Here is a 22,604-nt window from a genome sequence, read left to right as displayed (position 1 = left end):
TGTACTTATAATTTTGTAATCTGCTCTCTTCAGTTATTTATATAATGTGAAGTTTTTGGGGTTTTTTTTTGCCAACTCATTAAATCTCTCTATAATGAAAATGTCATGAGAGCAGGGATCTTCTGTCCTATTCTTTGCTGTATTCCACTACTAGAGCAGAAGGTGATGCATGGCAGATACTCAGGAAGTATTCAGGGGGAAAGTCAATAAGTGAACTCTTAGTTTTTGTAATCAATAGATAGTATTGAGTACATATTGCATACAGGAGTCATAGCTAATTTAATGAGTTCTCTATTGTTGGTCATTTAGTTTCCAAATGTTTTACTTTTATTAACAATGCAGTGATGAGTAAACTTGTAGATACACGGTTGGGCACATTTTTTTGTTTATATAGTTCAAGGTCCTAAATTAGTGGTTGTATACATGTGTTAAATTTTTAGAATTGTCAGATTGCAAAAGCACAATTTAAATGTTTGTGTACCAAAATAATAAGATGATAGTCTAGACAGAAGATTAAAATTGAAGTCTTAAATTAAATTAAATTAATGGTACACTAGGGAGAATAAGAAAATAATATTCTGGTATGTTCAGACTCTGATAGTGAACCTGGGCCCATCTAAACTATTAGGCAGCCTGACTTCAGGGCGGGTAAAGGGATGGGGTTCCAGACCACCCTTGTCTTTGATGTTAACCACCAATCCCAGACGACACTGATGGAATGGCTTCAGAAGTTGAATGTGACAGCTTTGTCAGGTAGAGGTCCCAGTGACAAATAGAAAGCTGGACATAACCACAGCTCCGAGGAACTTCCTGTTTGATGCCTCACTGATAACAGTATTTTATCAAGACAGCTTCCCCAGCAGGCTGATCTTCTTGACCTGGTTTTCCCTGTCTTTGTCTCTTAGTATATTCATTTGACAGTGTGCTAATGCAGTCTCAGAAAGACAAGACAGCTTTTCACTCTGCATCTACATTGAAAATCTTTGGCTTTTGGTAGTGCTTTTCTTGTGTGATTTGTCAGATAGCCTCAGTTTTCTTCAGGCTTATAAAGATGTACTTACTGACTTAGGGAAGCCAGTCCCAGGCTTTGGCTGGCGTCCTGCATGAGCGGTACCAGGGCAGGCATTAGCACGCTCTGCTTTTCATTTGCCATCTCAAGGTCCTGGGCAAACATCTGCAGTTTAGTTATCTGGAAGCAAGGAATTTTATAGTAGGTTTATGATGTATAACACACAGTAAGTTCATGGTATATATAAGTTTCATTCCCAGGTGTTTCCAAATGCTGTGGTGATTCATATGATCTCAGTTTGTCTTTTGTTCTTTTTGTATGGAATGATTTTTCTTGTTATATAAAGATGATGTTTTTTAAATATGAGAATCGTATATCCTCTGACTGGTGCTTTGTGGTACACCTGAATACATTTGAGCTTAAAGGTCATACCATATGCTAGCAGAGCTAGACTCCCAGGCATCCATTGTATTTGTGGCATTCTTCCGTTTGCAGCCACCTGCCAATTAACGGCGTTTTGAGCAAACTAGCAGCGTAAGTCCAGATCCCAGACTTAGTCGGTCACTTGGTGGCTCCCCCTGTCTTGCAGTTTGCCCCTTGCTCTTCTCTCCTTTACTTTTCAGCCAGCATCAACAGTCTCAAGGTGCTGACTCAAGCAGTGAACAGTGAGATATCATTGTTTAGTAGAAACATTATAAGACTGTATTTCTTGTGTAGCTTATGTTCATTTTTCACTCGTTTGATAAATATTTATTGGGCATTACAACTTGGCCGGCATTGTAGTACTCTGCCGATAGTGACTGAACAGGCATGTCCCTTCTTTATGACTCTTTTAATGGGGGGATAAAAATAGCTATATTCTCAAAAGTTCAGTGTATGATAAGTGCTATGAATAAAGTTCAAGTAATGGCCTGAAAAGTTAGGCAGACTGTGACTTCCTTCCTTTGTAGGATGGCCAGGAAAGGCTTCTCAGAGGAGGAAAGGTTTGAGCTGAGACCTGGATGATTAAGAGAGACAGCTGTTGAGTCCCTGGATGATGATGATTTTGGGTAGCAAGCACACAGGCCCTGGCCTGTGTAAGGGGCAGAAGGAAGGCCAGAGTGGATGGGGAACATGGAGGCAAGTGGAGATTCAGGGAGATCATGGGGGAGGGAAGGACTGGAGAGCAGGTGAAATGCAACAGTGGGTCTGGAGAGGGAAGGAGTCCTGGAGTTAGAGAAGAGTGTAAAAAGTAGGAACAACAGTACATACTAATGAATTGGAGATGCAGAAAACTTGGGGGGAAAGGGTCTTAGGAGTAAGTCTTGTGTATGTGACCTCAGCAACAGGAAGAATTTTGTCATTTAACTAAAATAAGAAACATTTAGAATGAGATCAAAGGAAAAGATAGGACTAAACAGGCAAAAGTAACATGCTTGGGATATACAAAGTTTAAGATATCTAATAAACATGCAATTATGGTATGTATAGTAGCATTTGTGTGCATGTGTGTCTTAAGTGGCAAAGTGACCTTAAAGATAATTTTTAAAATATCTAGTGCAAATATTTTGGGGGTTAAATTTTTGTAATGATATAATTTCAAATATAAAAAAAAACCTACAAGAGTAGTACAAAGGGCCCCCATATACCCTTTTTCCAGAATAACAAACTATTAGCATTTTGCTGCATTTATCATTCAACCTCCATCTATTTATCCATCAGTCTGTTCGCACACATACACATTTTTATTAAACCATTTGAGAGTAAATTTCAGACATCATGCCCCTTTATCCCTAAATACTTCAGTGTATTTCCCCAAACAAGAATATTCCATTATATAAACATAGAACAATTATCACAATCAAGAAATTGAAACTGATATAATGTTATTTTATAATTCAAAGTTCATATTCAGATTTTTCCAACTGTCCTGATAATTCTTTCATAGCTATTTTTCCCCCTAGATCCATGATCCAGTCCCTGATCACACATTGCATTTGACTGTCACGTCTCTCTTGTCTCATTTCGTCTGGAGCCATTCTTTGTTTCTTTATCTTACCGTTTTACAGACTACGGGAAATTATATTGTTAAAAAACCAAATTCAACCTGAGTTTAATTTTTCCTCATGATTAGATTCAGGTTATTTATCTTCGACAAGAATAGCACAGCAGTGATGTGTCTTCCTCGTCTCCTCGCTGTATCATCTCAAGGATGATAGTTTATTTGATTATTAGTGATTTTCATCTCTTGGTTAAGAGAGTGTCTTTCTTCACCAGAGAGTTATGCTATATTCATTAGTAATTAGTTAATTTATGGGAAAATATTTTGATACTATCTAAATGTCTTATTTCTCATTAAACTTTTACCCACTAGTTTCAGAATCCATTGATATTTCTTGCATAACTATGATGGTTGCAAAATTGTGATTTTTCTACCTTTATCATTTCAACTACATTTGAGTAAACATTTTTCCAAAAATGCTTTCCCTTCTTCCTTGTTTACTTATTTCACTGTGGTTTCATTGATTCTTATTTTTTCAATCAGTTTTAATCTATTCTTCTCATGACTTACTTGGTCTCATATACTGCCAATGGGAGTCCCTTCAGTCAGGCTCCTGTGTCATTTTGATACGTCCCAACCTTTTGTAAAATGCTCTCATTTTACATTTTTCCTGCCCCAATTCTAAAGTCAAACATTTCTTCAAGGAACTTTGTTTTCTTTTAGTGGAAAGTGGTATTTAGAAACCATTAAGAAATCAAGGTGTCTCACCAAGACAAGTACTCTGAGAAGTATTTGGGAGTCCCATTTCACAGCTACTTATTTTTAATATCAATGGCCGGTAGTCATAAGCTGGTAATATTTTTAACTCACTAATACCAGGCAAAGGTAGGACTTATTCCTAAGATTTAAAAACCTTTGATTTTGTATTTTTAAGATCAAACTCAGTGCTATGTGTTTTAAAGCTCTCTGCACGTTTGACCTTAAGAGACTTCAGCCTGCTAATGGATCAAAGAATAAAACTTCAGTGCAAATAAGAATTGGTTCATGTAGTCTAAAGAGAGTTCTACCTTGATCAGGAGAAAAAAAATGCTACTGACACAGTTGAGAGTAGGGGAAAGTTGAGATTTCCAAGGCGATAGCATAAAGTGTGGTCTTTAATATCAATACTTCCTACAGGTACGTATTTAAACAAAATAACAAGGCTGGAAAAGAAATGTGCCTAGATCAGTTTCTGCGAATGCCATCAAGTGGTTTTGTCTCCTCAAAGGGGACTGACGATCATCCCCTAAATTAACTGTATTACCCTCAAAAAGATACTAATTTTGATTGGATGCAAAACATAAGACAAAGGGGGAAAAAAGAAGTCAGTAGACTGTAACTGTATTGTTTCATATTAGATGAAACTTTATGCAAGTCAGTTAAGCAAATATTCATGTTGAGCCTTCTACATAGAAGACTTCTAAGCAAGCTACAGTTAGTTCATATTTTAAGCCCCAGAGCATGCCATCATCCCTAACTGCTCTAAACACATAGGAGGGATATAAAAATAGGTTTTAAAATTAAAAATTTATAGTCATACAAAAAAGCAAGAAAAGCATATTCATAAATCAAAACTGTAAAAGAAATGAAGAGTGAGTGAGGCTCAGCATGGCAGAGACATTCACAGGTTCAGCTGGCGTGAGGGTGCCAAGGAGTAAAAGCACCCCACATGAGTTGGGGGACATAGCCAGGCTCACCACCACAGAGCTGTAATAGGAATTGGGAAGTGTTACTTTTGTGAAGAGTTTGTGCAGAACGGGCATTATTTCTTCCTTAGAAGTTTGGGAGAATTAATTAGAATTCATTGGGCTTGGTATTTTCTTTCTTGGGAGGAATTTAACTATCAATTCGATTCCTTTATATTTATTAGAGTAGTCATGTTATATTCATTTCTTTTTGAATATACTTTGATAGCTTGTGCCTTTAAAAGAATTTGCCTTTTGCATCTAAGCTGTTGAATTTATGGGCATTATATTGTAATATTTTATTATTATCTTTTTAATGGTTATAGGGTCTGCAATGGTTTCCATTTTCACTCTGATGTTACTAATTTGTATCTTCCATTTGTGTTTTAATTTTTGTTTAGTGAGTGTGGCTAGAGGTTTATCATTTTTACTGATCTTTGCAAAGAACAAGCATTTGGTTTCCATTTACTCTGTTATCATATCTGCTTTTAATTTCATTGATTACTGAGCCTATATTATTATACTTTACCTCTTAGGGCTTAATTCGCTTTTCTTTTATCAGTTTCTTAAAGTGGAAACTCAGATCATCAATTTGAGACTTTCTTTGCTTTCAAATATAAATATTTAATGTTAGACATTTCCCTCTAAGCACTGCTTTAACTGCATTCCACACATCTTGTTTTTATTTTTATTTTTTTCAATTTAAAATATTTTCTAATTTCTTATGTGACTTCCTCTTTGACTCATGCATTATTTAGAAGTATATGGTTCAATTCCTAGCATTTGGAGCTTTTCCAGATATCTTTGTTACTCTTCTAATTTAAGCTTTGTTTACAGTCTTAGAATAAATGTCTTACGATTTTTATTATCTTAAATATGTTATGATTTAATTTATGGCTCAGAATACTGTCTATCTTGTGAATAATCCATGTGTACTTGAAAATAATTCATATTCTGCTGTTAGTTGGAATGTTCTATAATGTTAATTACTCAAAGTTGACTGATAGGGCTGTTTCAGGCTCTGATACCCTTATTGATTTTCTGTCTACTTGTTATATTAATTGCTGAAAGAGAACTGTTGAAGTATCCAAATATTATGTATATATACTTCAAATCCAAATTATGGATTTGTCTATTTCTCTTTTCAGTTCCATTATTTTTTGCTTCATGTATTCTCAAGCACAGTTTTTAGGTCCACACACATTTAGGATTGCTTTTTATTCTCAGTGATTTTTCCATCATTTTACACTGCTGTTTCTAGCCCTGGTAACACGCTTTGTTCTGAAGTCTATGTCACACTGCCTAAGGAGTTTATGTTTTATATAACACTGGCCTTAATTTCTTGGCTTATAGAATTAAACTTGAGCTTTGATTGTTATGAAGTGAAATGGTAAAAGAATTGACCAGGCTGACTACAATGAATAACTCAGATGAGGAAACCACCACTTAGTTAGTTCAGACAAGGAAATAGAGGCTCAAATGAGAGGCTGAGACAAGGGAACTGAAGCCCCGAGAGGCTGTATCACACCCAGAGCCAGCTAATGTCCTTACCTTGGGTAATCTCTAGTTCCACTCAAACTGAAAACATTCTGCCAGTGAATTTGCTCTGAATGAGCACCTTATTACCTAATAGTTCTAAAGTTAAACAGTAGAGATTTAAGGTCAGGTACCTTATTCCTGAGGTCGTCAGAACGGGGAATCCACTTCTCTTTGGTAACACATTATAGGGTACAGCTCCTTGTGCTGCAAGGAAGTAGATGGAAAGAAGTTGTAAAGTCATTTTCCACACTCTAAGATGAAACTGTTGACAACGCACAGCATTTTCTCATGACATCAATCACTATGTGATAGGAATGTGACCCTCAAAATCAGCTCTAGTTTTTGGTGCAGTGGCTGCATGGATTAGCTATTACTTTCTGATTTTCCAGGTGCTTCACTAAAAGGCTGTCTTTTAAGCACCTCACACACTGAAAAGAGTATATGCATGAATTCAGGTACAATGCTTTACATTATATTTGGAATTGAACACTGCCCTTTATCACTTTTGCAGGAGAAGTTATGATTGACAAGCTCATTTGGCATAAAGTCATTTGTAGATTGCTCTTCTATTTGTTCTTACAAATGTCTTTCCTCCTAAATAGATTAATACAGAAAATAAAAACACTAGGCTGTATACTGGGAAATTCCTTTGCTGAAATATCTTTTCATCCTCTGCCCTTTCCTCCATTTGCTTTTATTCAAATTGCTACAGGAATCTTGAGATTTTTATAGCTGTCCCTTTTAAGACACATTTTCAGAATTTGCTCAGAGAAGATTTGAAGGAATCTAAATTCAGTCTCAGTAGGAGAATCCTAATTTGCATCTCTTCATGGGTTGTCGTGGCCTAAATTGATCTACACTGACCTGGTTCATTTTAAATCAATTCAAGGTTTTTCTGTGTGCACACGGAACCGACTACTCCCTGTACTTGAGATGCTGCAAAATCAATCCCAGGGAAATTTAAGCAATCTGGATGGGTTCTGCAAATAAAAGTGTCCTGTGCTGTACTTTTCAAAACTGAGAAGGGCACTGAGGTGAAACTAAGAGGGTGGAAGAGTTTAACCAGCTAACTAGTCAAAAATTGCTCCAGTTGTCTGTGGTACAAAATACATTCTGTCCCACCTAATGTCTAATTAGTACTTTGTTTACCATGTGAAGTGATTGCTATAAAATCACTTCAAACAATATTTTATTGTATTTCTTTAAAGTATACTGAATATTTTTGTGGCAAGATGCACAATTGCTGTCCTAAGACAATTCTAAAGGTTGTACCAGGTTATTTCTTAAAGCCAAGATTCTGTAGGCAGATCTACTTAGAAGTGAGAGGTTAAAAAAAAAAAGGCAATCTAAACTGAGTAAGGGTCTATGATAGTTTGCTAGAACACACTGTGCTATTTTAGCCAGAGTCAACAAAAATAGCCATTGGAATTTCTCTATTTTAGCACTTGCTTGTAAACAAATTTTCCCTTAAGTAAACTGCTGAACTATAAGGAGATAATGATTATAGTTCTTTTTGTATTTAGAAAAAGATCTCATACCTGGAAATATATTACATTACTGAGCTTTTAAAATACCAAATGTACAATAAATGCTGTTTATAAATATTTAGAGTATTTATTATTCATACTTAAGATTGTCAGGAAAGTAAAGGACTGTACAAGTTCTTAGAAGGGGAAGAAAACCTCTTGCTGGAAGGAATTAGGAAATTAATTGATAGTAAGTCACTTAAGTTAGGCCTTAAGAAGGAAATAGATTTTGCACATGGGAAAAAAAAAAAGAATTCTATGTGAAAAAAACAGTATAAACAAATTCATTGAAGCAGAGGATTTTGGAAATTTCTGAAAACCAGTGACTAGGGAAGATTTAGACACTAAACAAGGAAGAAGTGCAAGATAAAGTAAAATATGACTGCTGTGGCCAGATGATGGGGCCACTGCAAAACCCACCCAACTTCCCTTTTTATGCTGTGAGGAACCATCAAAGTGTTAGGGCTATTGGAACACATCATAAAACAACAGGACTTAGTCACAAAAGCAACATCTCAAAGGCATAATTTTAGGGTGTATTTAACTTCAGGAAAATATGCTATGTTCTAGAGATAAAATTAAGGGGAGTGTCCTAGTTCTCAAGGAGTTTTGAGTTTAAGGGAAGACGTAGGTGAGTAAGTAAAAAGCATATGAATTACAGGTTGAATGCTTCTCTTATAGACAATTACAGAGTGCTAAGCAAGTGGAGGAGAAAATGATATCATAGGGTAATTCTAGCTCCAGAAACAAATCCAGAGTTAGCAGTGGCTTAACACAGTAAGTGTTTATTTCTTGTCCCATCACAGCCAAATACGGTGTTTCTTCTCTGATGGCATACTTTGTGGTCATTCAGGACCTAGGTTCCTTTCATTTTGCAGTTTTACCCTCCCCTGGGTCCTCCGAGTCACTTGTATGTGTGAGGATAATCGAGGGAGGCATATTCACCTAACTCACTGAGCTCCAAAGGTTCATATTTACTCCATGGATGAGAACTAATGGAAATGGAAATGTGGTCTGTGTGTCTGAGACAATACAGTGGAGTCTCTGCCCCAAGAACACATCTGACTATGGGGTAGGGATGGGTAGACCCAGGAATGATGGAAAGCACTGATATAGTTGTATTTGGTTGCTTACATCTAGCATTTGTTCTGATCAGTTAGGAGCTATCTGATGCCTGTTCTGATTGGCTGGTGCTCATGTTACTCAGTTGTTAAATATTTTGATTAATTTCCACAATTTATCTGCACTTGTGCTAAACCTGGAAGAGTGAGGATGAATCCAAGAGACCTACTTTTCAGCAAGACTGAACTAGCAATAGGTTATATGATGCACCAAAGTATAGAGATTTGGAGGTAATAAGATAATTTAGGAGGCTGTTTCAAAAGTTCAGTTGAGAGTTATAAAACATGACCAGAGAGTAGACAGTAGAGATGAAGACTAGGCAGAAAACTGAAAACACAGCTTCAAGCAGTTACTTGGATGTGGGAAGCAAATGAGGGAGAAGAGTAAAGTAACTCACTAACTAACTAACTAACCAACCAACCAAGTACAATAAGCCAGAGATGTTGAGTCTAGACAGTAGTGCATTTACCAAAATAGAGAACAAAGAGGGACACATTTTAGAAGGATTCATTAGATTATTACCCTTTTGAAGGCAAGAATCTGCTTTGTAATCCCAGAGCGTCATACAGAGATGAGCACATAGTAGGTGCTCCATCAATATTCATTTAATTAATGACGAAGGAAAAAAACTACTTCAGTTTTAGATATAGCAAGTTTTTGGTGTCACAAAGATGTTCAGGTGAAGATGCCCACCAAGTAGCTGCAGAGGTGGGAGAAGGGTATGGAGGTAGGAAAAACCTCCCAGGGAAAGGCAGTAATTGAATCTACATCATTACAATGAACGAAGTGACAGCAAGTAGAGAAGACTGTGGAACAATCCCTATGGGTAGAGGGGAGGAAAATTCAAGAAGGCACAACCACAGAGGGAAGAGGAGAATTGAAAAGAAAAAGTGCCTCAGAAACAACAGAGCAATTTTAAAAGGGGGTACTTAGGCATATTCAGCAACGTGTTAAGAACAAAGAAACATTTTTATTTCACAATTAGAGGTTAAAAACCAATTACGTATTTTTTATTCTATAGATGGTTTTCCTTCATTCACTTTTGATTCTAAAATTTTATGGACATGAAAACACAACAGTACGTATTATGGAAGTACAAATCGTCTATGATCATATCTCCTTGAAATAATTGCTGTTGAATTTGGCATATTTCCTTTCATTTATTTTAAATATATGGAAGTAGTCAGTGGAAAATGCATCAGTTGTCAAATGCACCATTTGTCGATATAAAATTACCCTCTTAGAACTGTTTAATGATTTTTGCCTCAAATTCTACTTTATCTGAAAATTGTGGTGCAACTCCTGATACTTTAATGTTTGATTTTTCCTAACAAATCATTTTCATTCCTTTTGTCTTTTAAGTTTAATATCATTTTGTTTCAACAGTCTCTTGTAAGCTATATTTAGTTTAATTTGTCCTTTGGCTTCTAGGGAATTAGTGGCATTTACTTTTATTACAATTTATGTGTCTTCTCTCTTTGTTTTATATGTGGTTTTTGTACGACTGTTTTTACTGTTTTTTTTTAAATTTAGAATTGTATTCCTATTTTGATTTACCCCAGTGATTAGTAAGGCATGTATTCTAATTACACATTTCTCAAAAAAATTTTGTCAAAGATGATCAAAATCAATAATAAAATGTTTTGCATCATATCCTCCTTTTGATCATTTCCCCACTCTATATAAAAGGGAGAGTATGACACATTTTTACTTCTTTTCACTCCATTCTCATATTTTAAAACTATAATGTAGTTTAGGATCTATATAATACTATTAAATTTATTAAATATATTATTTGCTCTTTAAGCAAGATCCTATTTTTTACCTATTTTTTGTTACTTTCCTAACAAAGTTTAAAACAATTATTTAGAATAAATTTATGTTTAGTTTGATTCAGTGTTCAGGGCTAGTCCTTGGCTAGATGTCAGTCTCTGGAACGACTTAAAAGATCATTGTCCTCTAAGAGTTTTGAGTCTAATGGCTTTCTCTCAATACTATTACTCATTCTTGCTCTCTATTTTGGTTAAAAGCACTACCAAACATTGAGTTCCCACCATAATTAATCCCCTAATTTAAATACTTTACAGAAAGTATAAAGTATAGGAAGTATAAAGGAGGAATTTATTCTTAATAATTAAAAATCTGGGGGAGCAAAATCAATTCTTCTGCCATTTTTATGTTGCAGGGGAGAAATCCAAGGCTGGTTTTACTTACATTTACTTGTTTTTCTGTCTCAATATTTGTAGAATTTTGCTTTTATCCTTGCAGTTTATTTTTTTTTTTTCTTGAGTCTCAAAAATTTTATTTTTTTAACTACTATGGAAAATCACTTCAATACACATACTTAGACCATTTATCAGCTTCATAATAGTTTTCCATGGTCATATCTTTGAATAATAGATATTTCAATTTTTCTGAGTTTTAAAATCGGTAATTCTTGGGTTGAATAACATTTTATTTATTCCACTTCAGTTATCTATTTTCATTTTATATTTTCCCCTTTGGAAATCTTGAATTGACAATAACCAATTAGCTGGTGAATTACATAACACTGATGTATTTTTTTTTTATAACATCTGTTTCATTTTGTAACTGCTTTTTCTGTGTATCAGTATTTTGCAGTGGCACTTTATGTTTTCATACCATTCCTCCTCATCTCACACTTTTTCTTTCTGACTTTTCTATTCTTACGACTTTCAGCTCTTATTTTATAGATATTAGATCTTGTATCCTTTTAAATGCCAAGTAGTTTTCTATGTCTCCTTTCAGATTCCTGCAGCAAATAATTTATTTAAGCCTGTTTTCTTCTGGATATGGGATGATGTATCATTCTTGTTGCCTTTCAATAATTCCGAGATTCTTTCAGAAGTTCTCATCTACCTTCCATGGGTTGAAGAGAGCTCCATGTAGGACTGGTGATTGCCAACAGACAGGATTTACAGATTGCCCTTGTGTCCCTCTCTGTACATGTGCACAACAGTGGAAGCCCTAAGATCCACAGCTTGGTAGCACACTGATAACCATAATGCCTAGTGTGGTTCCCAGTGTCTGGCAGGCTTTTATCTAACGTGGCTATACTGGAATGTGAAAAGATTATTTTTCTATCCATTCTTCCTGGATCTCAGATCTGTAAACAGTGCTACTATTCTCAGGCTGTTTGGAAAACAGGGCCCTTCCTAAATCGGCAAGATTCTCCTCCTCTCGCAGCAGAATTTCACTTGTAGTAAGTAATCTTTGTAGGATACAATATAATGTCTGCCCATCATTTTAAAAGTACTTTTTATGACCTCTAGAAACTAACTATATGTTTGGGAGACCCGATATGGGGAAGGGAAAAGTGGCCTTCTAAGTGCTACAGGAACCAGGACTTGTGTTGATGGTTGGCAAAAATCTTGGGAACAAATCATTACAGAATGAGGACTGTTTGCTTTCATGTGAGCATTTCATCCATTTCTGTTGGAAGAGTACTGGTGGGTCCCTAATTCCATTTTGAAATCCAGTTCCAATGACTCCTATATTACTAAAGATTGCTTCATAATACCTGCAGATTCTGGGTTATGTTCTACTTTTCAGCATGCTCCACTGATCAAATCCCAATCAAGAATGTATTATAATGGACAAGAGTGTTATTGTAGGGATACTGCAAACCTAGCACCAGAATATTTTAAAAGTATGAATAATTTCCAGAGTTTGGTCCTTAGCTATTATTAACAACAATTTGTAATATACCTCACGATTATGGAATCATGCTAGCATGTCAACAAATCATAGTTGAGAACTTCTGGAATAAAACAGTAGTGGGATATTAATATTTAGGCATTCTCAGTAGTTTAGCCTCCAGCCTGAAGTCCTATGCCATTCTGTCCTCTAACCAGCAACAGTTCAGAAGCAGAAAAGACATGGTATCTTATACTTCCCCATTAGCCCACTCCCAAATCTGTATAGTTGCCATGACAATCAATTGCTCCTCTGGTAAGATAACTCTTCCAATCTTTCATATTCTCTGTCACTATTCTGTTTCAATAACTCTTGAAATGGTCCCACATCATTAAGTATTTCTTGTTCAATCTGCACAACTGTCAGAGTAATACTTTTGAAACAAAATTCTGATTATACTATTTCACTGCCTAAAAGCTTTCAAAGACTGCAGGGATGTTGTACTGAATGAAGGTAATGTCTTCATGCAGTGCAAATTCAGAGCCCCTATTTTCCATCTCCTTTGCTTCCACTTTCCCCCTTTTCCTCCTCTCCCTGGAAGCCAGAGTGACACACCCCAGTAGGAGACTGTCCAATGTCTCTGTCTGGAATGTAAGGAAAGACCTATAGATACTGATGTTTGGGGGTTCCCCAAGGAAATATCTCCATAATTGTGCGAGGTAGCCCCTAAGAAGTCCTCCAATGATCCCTGCTTCTAGATATTCAGGCCCTGTGTACTCCCTTCTTTTTGAGTGTGGGCTGGACTTTGTGATTCACTTTTAATGAATAGAATATGGCTGAAGTGAGGGGATGCCACTTCTAAGATTAGATTACAAAGAGACAGTGGCTTCTGTCCTGGAGACTCTCTCTCACTAGCTCTGAGGGAAGTCAGCCGCCATGTTGTCCCAACGCGAGGCTTGAGTGGCAAGAAACTACAGCCAGCAAGGACTGAGACTTGTGACTCACATGAATGAGCTTGAAAGTAGATCCTCCCCCAGTGAAATGTCTGCAGCCTCTGCCAACCCCTTGATTTCAGCCTTTCGAGAGACCCTGAGCCAAAGGCCAGGCCCAAATTCCTGACCCAGAAAAACTGCGAGATAATGAATTTTGTTGTTTTAAGCTGCCAATTTAGGGGTAATCTGTAGTAACATGTAACTATTACAAGCACTACCCAATACTCCATGATGAGGGCCAGTAACCAACAAGCCCCCAGCAACCTACCCCTAGCTTCCCTTTGCCTTTTTACTGTGTTTGCTATTAAACATGAAAAATTGAGAAAGAGGGTATGAGGGAAATTTGGAGAATGATGGGTTATGTTAATTTTCTTGAATATAATCGTGGTTCCATGGGTGTATGTGTATGCCAAAACAGATGCAGCTTTTATTGCTAACTGTACCTCAGTAAAGCTGTTAAAATATGAATAGAGATATAAGATACACCAAATATTTGAAAAAAGACCCCACTAGACAGGGACCAAAATAAAATGTAAAAGTCACTCAGAGAAAACTGAAACAGTGCAGAAGGATAGAAGAAAAGTTAAAAAAAAAACTATAACAATTATATCCTGAGAAATAAATGAAAAATTTTCCATCCATGAAAAAGGGAAGCTATAAAAAAGGAATCATATGAAAGAGAAAAAGTTTGCAGAAATTAAAAAGATAATAGTGGAAGCTAAAAATTCAACAGAAGGTTTGGAAGATAAAGTTGAAGGAGGAAAGACAAAGAGGAATAAAATGGGAACAAGAAGGTAAGAAAATTAGAGGCACAGTTCTGGAGGCCTAGCATTTGAATAAAGGGAATCCTGGGAGTGGAGGAGCAAACAAAGAAGACAAAGGGGAATTATTTATCAGTGATTTTTTTTTTTTTAATTTGAAGAACTAAAGACACATTTATACGTTTAAGGGGCCCAAACAGTGCTGAAAAGTAAATTTAAAAAGACCTACCAAAGGCAGTTTGTATTAGTTATCCATTGCTATGTAATAAATGAAATGTAGCAACAACAAAAAAAATGTATTTATCATCTCACAGTTTCATGGAGTCAGGATTCCAGACATAACTTACCTGGGCTCATTGCTTTAGAGTTGCTCGCAAGGCTGCAATCAAGGTGTTGGCCAAGACTAGTGGCTCATCTGAAGGCAAACTGGGGGAAGAGTCCACTTCCAAGATTACTCACAAATTAGGCAGGATTTAACCTTGTGGGTTATTAGACTAGAATTTCAAAAACTTGCTGGCTTTTGGACATAGACCATCCTTAGTCACTTGCCTTGTAGACTTCTCCAGCATGGCAACTTGGTTTACCAAAGCATAAATGCCAAGTAGGCAAGAGAGAGTGTTTGCTAACAAGACAGAAGTCACACCTAATCACGGAAATGATGATATCCCATTACCTTTGTCATATTCTGTTGGTCAGAAGAAAGTCATGGGCCAGCCCATACTTAAGAAGATAGAAATACACAAGGCATGAGTACTAGGAGGTGGGGACTATTGGGAGCCATCCTGGAAATCTGTCTACCACATAATTCATTGTGAAAATCGAAGAACTAAGGAAAACAGAAACTTCAAACTTCCTGTAACAGAGAACCATTAGCAATCATAAAATATTTAATGTATTTCTTTGTTTTTCTCAGGACACCCTTGCAGTTAGATTAGTGGTTCTTAAGCAGGAATGATTTTGCCTCTCGGCAATATTAATAACTTTTGGCTGTTTAAGTCGGGGGTGATACTGCCATCTAGTGGGCAAAAGCCAGGCATGTTGCTGAATATCCTACAATATACAGGACAACACGCCACAGCATAGTAGTATCTAGTCCAAATGTCAATATGGTCAAAGTTTAGAAACCCTGGGGTTAGAATTATGTATTTTTTTGCCAAGTATCATGAGCAGAAGTGATATGACACTTCTGAGCCAAAGCAATCAAAAACTCGTGTCTTTCCTCCCAAGTCTTTCTTCCTCTGTCAAAGTTAACTTGAAAGCCACATGTTGAGATGGTGGCATTACAAGATGGAAAGAGCCTGAATTCCTGGGTCACCAGATGGACTGATGAACTGTATCCGACTTTATGTGAGAAAGAAATAAGCATTTGTTTTGTTAATTCTGACTTCAGCATTTGTCTATTAAGAAAATTAGCAATACATACCTTAAATAATTCAGCTCCTGAGAGGAAAAACAGGCTACACAAGTACCTCAGTATCAGGATGGCATCAGATGCCACAAAACCCAGCATCAGACACAAGAAGGCAGTGGAGTAATTCCTTAATGCACTGCAGGACAAGATCTACTCTAGACTCATAAACGTCCATTGGTATTTAAATATATCTGGTTTATAACATTGGGAAAATAGGTAATAAGGTTTCATATAAAATTTATCTCAATCTATGCTGTTCTTCAACTCGAGTATGGTCCAGATAATAAATGACATATGAATATACCTCTGCCTCAATTTATTAAATGTAAGGGTAGAATAAAGACATTTTCAAATTCAAATCTCTGTTCCCAACAGAGAAGAGTAACCAGGAGGATTCCCAGGATGACAGTGATACAGCAGGCCTAACAGGCTCCAGCTGGTGTATGAAGAAGATACCTATATCCAACATGCTCAAAACAGAAGTTATCACTTGTTCTCCATCCATCCTGTGTCCCTAAATGGGCTCCTTGATACAAGTGCTCAGTTAAGTTATAGGAAACTATTCTCACTAAGTACACTAACTCATATTTACCCTTCCAGTTTTGTTTTAGAGGTCTTCTTAGAACTATACCTCTGCCTTGGGTGCATGTTATATTTCCTCCTGCTTTGTGAAACCATATCCGTAAGTTTCTACAAACTGCCCTTGAACTTAATTTCCTTTTACTATGTCTTTTGGCATCTTTCAATCACATCACAATCCTGTTGTGATAACCATAAGTGTCTAAAATGAGATTAATGAAAAGACTCTAGACTCTAATGACTGAATTGATTTAGGAGATTGTAGATAAAGTAGAAGATGTATCTACAATGCTAGGGTAGCAGAGGACCATCCTTGGCTCAGGACTGCAAAAATTTGTATCTGCAAATGAAGAAATGTTTCCGTGAACATGCCATGAAATTTTAATTCAGTGATTGAAAAGAAGTTAAAATTCAAAAAGCCTTGACTTTGAGTTCCTTAGTTGTTCGGTAAGCTCTAGTCAATGTGAAAGCAACACCTGAAACTTTCCAGCATGCCACTGTATATGGGAATCACTAAATCAATAGTCTGGCTGACAAGGAAAAATGAGACTGAAACAGTAGAAACTGATGTCTGAAACAGACGGGATCACTGGGAATGGCAGAAGCCCAAGGACCCTGGAGCCTTCTTGACTGGCAGTTCTTCATGCCAGGAAGAAATGGGATCACTGCCCAGGCTGAAGATGTTGGAAGGATGAGAGCAGAACAATTTTTTAACTCTCACTGAGCAGACTGTATTCATAGAATGTGTTAACATTCAGGAACTAGAAAACAATAGCAGTTAAATAGATTGATATTTTTAATGTGGGATCAAGTAATGGTAATGGTAATAATCAAGTTGAGAACAATTCTTTCTTAAAATAAGCCAAGGAGATTTATTTGGTGTAAGTTTTTTTTTTATTTTTTAAACCCTTTGGACAACTTTTTAATAAATATCTGTGCTTTTAAATCTTGTTCCTTACAGGAAGCTATGATCTTGAGGCTGTATGATTTGGGCAAGCTAATTATGGTAAAAGAAAATTAAAATAATGTTCCAAGCACACTCAGTTATGATTTGCTGCTTGAGCCAATCACCCTTCCAAAATGGAAAATTAACATTATTTATCTCATTATTAACATAATTGAGATAAAAATTTTCCATTCGTGTGCCCAGAAAATTATTTATTTTTTTAACCTCCTGCTTTAAAAATGTATGACAGATTAAATCTGCCCAGGTGGGGTTCTGAGTGTGAAAGTTATGGTTAAATGTGTCCCTAAGGATATGAAACTTTTAGTTTCCAGAATGATTCATGTTTCTTAAGAATACTGGATTAAAATGAAATTGGGAAAAATGCTACAGAAGTATTAATAGTTCTATTTAAGATATAACTTTATATGCAATCAAAGTTAGGTTGTCATCAGCTTAAAATTGACTACTATATTAATAAGATGTTTTATACAAGTCTCATGGTAACCACAAAGCAAGAGAAGTGAATCAAAGCATACCAATACAGAAAAGCCTTGATTCACAAAGAAAGATAGCAAGAGGGGAGGAAAAGAGCAAAGGAACTACTAAGCAGCCAAGAACAATAAAAGGCGGAATTAGAACATACCTACCCCAAAATAGTTGCTTTAAAAGTAAATGTACTAAATTCTCCTATCAAAAAATATGGAGTAGTTGAGTGGATTAAACAACAACAACAAAAGACTTAACCATATGCTGCTTAGAAGAGACTCACTTCAGTTCTAAGGATATATAAAAACTCAAAGTAATAGAAAAAGATATTCCATGGAATGAAATAAAAAAGAAAACAAGGATAGCTATACTTACTTTTAAAAAAACAGACTTTAAGTCAAAAACTGTAACAAGAGACATAGAAGGTCATTATATAATGACAAAGGGGTCAGTTTATCAAAAGGATATAACTATTGTAAATATACATGCACCCAACATTGGAACGCCAAAATATATTAAGCAAATGCTAACAGATCTGAAGGGAAAAACTGACCATACAATAATAATAGGAAACTTCAATATCTCACTTTCAACAATGGATAGAACATTCTGGAACATAAAAAGAAACACTGAACTTATTACACTCTATACCAAATGGACTTTATATAAACATTCCAACCAACAAAAACAGAATACACGTTTTTCTCAAGTACACATGGAACATTCTCCAGGATAGATCATATATTAGGCCACAAAAAGGTCTCAGCAAATTTAGGAGAATTGGAATCCTACCAAGTACTTTTCTAAAAACAGTGTATTAAAACTAGAAATCAATAACAAGAGAAAAACTGGAAATTCACAAATTAAACAACATTCTTCTGAATGAAAAATGAAAAAAATCAAATGAAAAGTTTTTAAATGCCTTGAAACAAATTAAAATGGAAACACAGCATACCAAAATTTATATGATTCAGCAAAAGCATCTCCAAAAGGTTATAGTCATTAGCATCTATATTAAGAAAAAAAACTCAAACAACCTAACTTTATAGTTCAAGCTAGAAAAAAACAACAAAAAGGCTAGATTTAGCAGAAGCAAGGAAATAACAAAGATCAGAGTAGAAATAGATGAAACAGAGATGGGAAAACACTAGGAAAGATCAATGAAACTAAGAGCTACTTTTTGAAAGAGATAAAATTGACAAATCTTTATCTAGATTTCCCAAGGGGGGAGAAAAAGAGAATACTCAAATAAAATAAGAAAAGCCATTATGATAGATAGCACAGAAATACAAAGAATCATAAAAGGCTACTATGAACAATTATGCCAACAAATTGGATAAACTAGAAGAAATGGATACATTCCCTAGAATCATTAAACCTACCAAGAATGAATCATGAAGAAACATAAAATCTAAACAGATGAATAACAAGCAATGTGACGGATTAGTAATCAAAAAATCAAAAACTCCCAGCAAAGAAAATCCCAAGACTAAATGACTTCACTGGTTAATTCTACACAAATTTTTTTTTCACACTTTTAATCGACTGTACTTCAATTAAAAAGCAAGCAAGCAACCAACCAACCCATTGAAAATATGGGCAGAAGAATTGAAGAGACATTTTTCCAAAAGACGAGATGCAGATGGCCAACAGGAACATGAAAAGTTGCTTAACATCACTAATATTAGGGAAATGCAAATCAAAATCACAATGAGACATCATCTCACACCTGCCAGAATGGCCATCAACAAAAACAACACAAATAACAAATGTTACCAAGAATGTGGAGAAAATTTACCCTTTTGTACACTGTTAGTGGGAATGTAAATTGGTGCAAATTCTAGCAAAACTTTAAGAATTAATTCCATTCCTTCTTAAACCCTTCTAAAAGACTGAAAAGGAGAGAATATTCTCAAACTCATTTTATGACACCAGCATTACCCTGATACCAAACTCATAAGGATGCTACAAGAAGAGAGAAGTACAGGCTACTTACCCTGATGAGTACAGATGCAAAAATTCTCAACAAAATATTAGCAAACCAAATTCAACATCAGAGTGAAAGGAACTGGGCCAAGATGGCAGAGTAGGAAGACCCTGAGCTCACTTCCCCTCGTGAGCATGCCAAAATCATATTTGCAGAACCACCATTGATGAAAAAGACTGGAACCTACCAGAAAAGATCTTCTACAGCTGAAAACATAAAGAAGAAATCACAATAAGATGGATAGGAAGAGGGAACTTGCAGTATAGTCAAGTCCCATATCCCTGTGTGGGTGATCCACAAACCAGAGAATAATTACTTTGCAGAGGTTCTCCCGTAGGAGTGAGTTCTGAGCCCCAAGTTGGGCTACCCAGCAGGTGGGTCCTACACCTGGGAGACGAGCCCCCCAGATCATTTGGCTTTGAAGGTCAGGGGGCTTAATTTCAGGAGTCCAAATGGACTGGAGGAAATGAAGACTTCACTCTTAAAGGGCACACACAAAATCACACAAACTCCAGGACCCAGCGCAAAAACAGTAGTTTGATGGGAGCCTGGGGCAGATCTACCTTCTGGTTTGGAGAATCTTCTGGAGAAGGAGGAGGCAACTGCAGTTCACCCTGAGGACAGACATACTGGCAGCAGCCATTCTTAGGAGCTCCTTCTACCATATGGACATTGGTGCTGGTGGACACCATTGTGGAATCCTCCATCTAGCTCATCAGCACCAACACCTGGCCCTACTCAACAGCCTGTAGGCACCAGTGCCAGACTCCACATCCAACTGCAGCACCCCCAACAGCAATTTGACACCAGCTCTGAGATCTCTGGGCTCTTCAACCAGATTCCAGGGTCCAGCTCTACCTACCAGTAGTCCAGTACTAACCCCAGGACATGGCTTCACCCACCGTGGGCAGGCAATAGCCCTGAGTCTCCTGGACCCTGACTTCACCCACTTCACCAGTGAGCCAGCACTTGCCCTCTGGTGTTTTACAGCCAGCTGTCTTGTGACCCAGCCCTATGAACCAGTGGTTGGCAGCCTCTGCACAAGGCTGTGCCTGGCAACCAACTGGACCAGGAACCAACCAACCCTACCAGACTGCCCACATATCAGCCCACCACAACAGAAGGACCCATGTAGCCCTCATAGAGAGAACCCCTAGAGCATCTAGGTCAGGTAAAAGAGGAGTGTGTGCTGCTGGGATGCACAGGACATCTTCTGCAGAAGGCCAGTTCTCTATGGTCAGGAAATATAACTAACCTACCAGATACTTAAAAATACAAACAGCAACTGAGCCAAAGTGAGGTGACAGAGGAATATGTTCAAGATAAAGATAAAGGAACAAGATAAAACCCCAGAAGAAGAACTAAGTGAACTGGAGGTAGGCAGTCTACTCAAGAAAGATTTCAGGGTAGTGATAGTAAAGATGATCAAAGAACTCGGGAGAAGGATGGATGCACAGAGCAAGAAGTTAGAAGTTTTTAACAAAGAGTTAGACAATATAAAGAATGACCAGAGATGAAGAATGAAAAGTTCCCTAACCAGGGAAAGGAAACGGTGATCCAATTCCAGCAAGCACAGAGAGTCCAATACACAATTAATCCAAAGAGGAACACATCAAGAAACACTGTAATTAAAATGGCAAAAAATAAAGGTAAAGAGAGAATATTAAAAGCAGCAAGGTAAAAGTAACAAATAACATACAGGGAACTCCCATAAGGCTATCAGATGAATTTTTAGCAGAAGCTCAATAGGCCAGAACAGACTGGCATGATATATTTAAAGTAATAAAAGGGGAAAAAAAAAACTACAACCAAGAATACTCTCCCCAGCAAGGTTCTCATTCAAATCTGATGGAGAGATTAAAAGGTTTTCTAACAAGCAAAAGTTAAAAGGGTTCAGCACCACTAAACCAGCTTTATAACAATTGTTAAAGAAACACTTTTGAACAAAAAAGAAAGGACGACAGCTAGAACCATGAAAATTATGAAAAGAAAAAGCTCATTGGTAAATGGAAACATACAGTAAAGGTAGGAAATTATGCATCCAAGCATACCTCAGGAAGAAACCATAAAGACTGGAGCAAAAATAAATGAAACAGAGACTAAGAAAATAATAGAGAAGACTAATGAAGCAAAAACTGGTTCTTTGAAAAGATAGGCAAAATTCATAAATGTTTAGCCAGACTTGTTATGAAAAAAAAGGGAGAGGGCCCAAATTAATAAAATCAGAAATGAAAAAGAAGCTATAACTGACATCACAAAATACAATCATAAGAGATTATTATGAACAAGTATGTGTTGATAAAATGGACAACCTAGAAGAAATGGACAAATTCTTAGAAAGGCATAATCTCCCAAGATTGAACCAGGAAGAAACAGAAAATATGAGCAGACTAATTACCAGTAATGAAATTGAATTGGTAATTTAAAAACTCCAAACAAATAAAAGTCCAGGACCAGACGGCTTCACAGAATTCTACCTAACATTTAGAGAAGAGTTTCACCCTATCTTTCTCAAACTATTCCAAAAAAAAATTGCAGAGGAGGAAACACTTCTGAATTCATTCTATGAGGCCACCCTCACCCTGATACCAAAACCAGATAACGATATCACACACAAAAAAGAAAATTACAGGCCAATATCACTGATGAATAGAGATACAAAAATCCTCAACAAAATATTAGCAAATTGAATCCAACAATACATTAAAAGGCTCAGACAACATGATCAAGTGGGATTTGTCCCAGGGATGCAAGAATTTTGCAGTATCTGCAAATCAATGTGATATACCACATTAACAAATTTAAGAATAAAACCCATATGTTCATCTCAATAGATGTAGAAAAAGCTTTTGATAAAATTCAGCATCCATTTATATTGAAAACT

The 22,604-nt window shown here is 36.4% G+C and overlaps 1 protein-coding gene across 7 annotated transcripts in view; it reads left to right on the top strand.

The window, feature by feature from the left end:
- The window catches only part of TMEM232 (transmembrane protein 232), a 197,443-nt gene that overhangs the window by 163,291 nt on the left and 11,548 nt on the right, over nucleotides 1–22,604 (top strand). The window contains exon 14 of one of the 7 annotated variants that reach the window (XR_012505573.1): nucleotides 16,098–16,265. The exons of the other annotated variants lie outside the window; for them this stretch is intronic. The gene's annotated coding sequence lies outside the window, so the exon portion shown is untranslated. The remainder of the gene's footprint in view (nucleotides 1–16,097; nucleotides 16,266–22,604) is intronic. 7 annotated transcript variants of the gene reach the window in all.

The sequence above is a fragment of the Camelus bactrianus genome, chromosome 3, assembly GCF_048773025.1.
Source record: "Camelus bactrianus isolate YW-2024 breed Bactrian camel chromosome 3, ASM4877302v1, whole genome shotgun sequence".
Taxonomy (NCBI): Eukaryota; Metazoa; Chordata; class Mammalia; order Artiodactyla; family Camelidae; genus Camelus; species Camelus bactrianus.
Note: the sequence above shows the minus strand (reverse complement) of the source record. Positions and strands in the feature narration are given on the sequence as shown.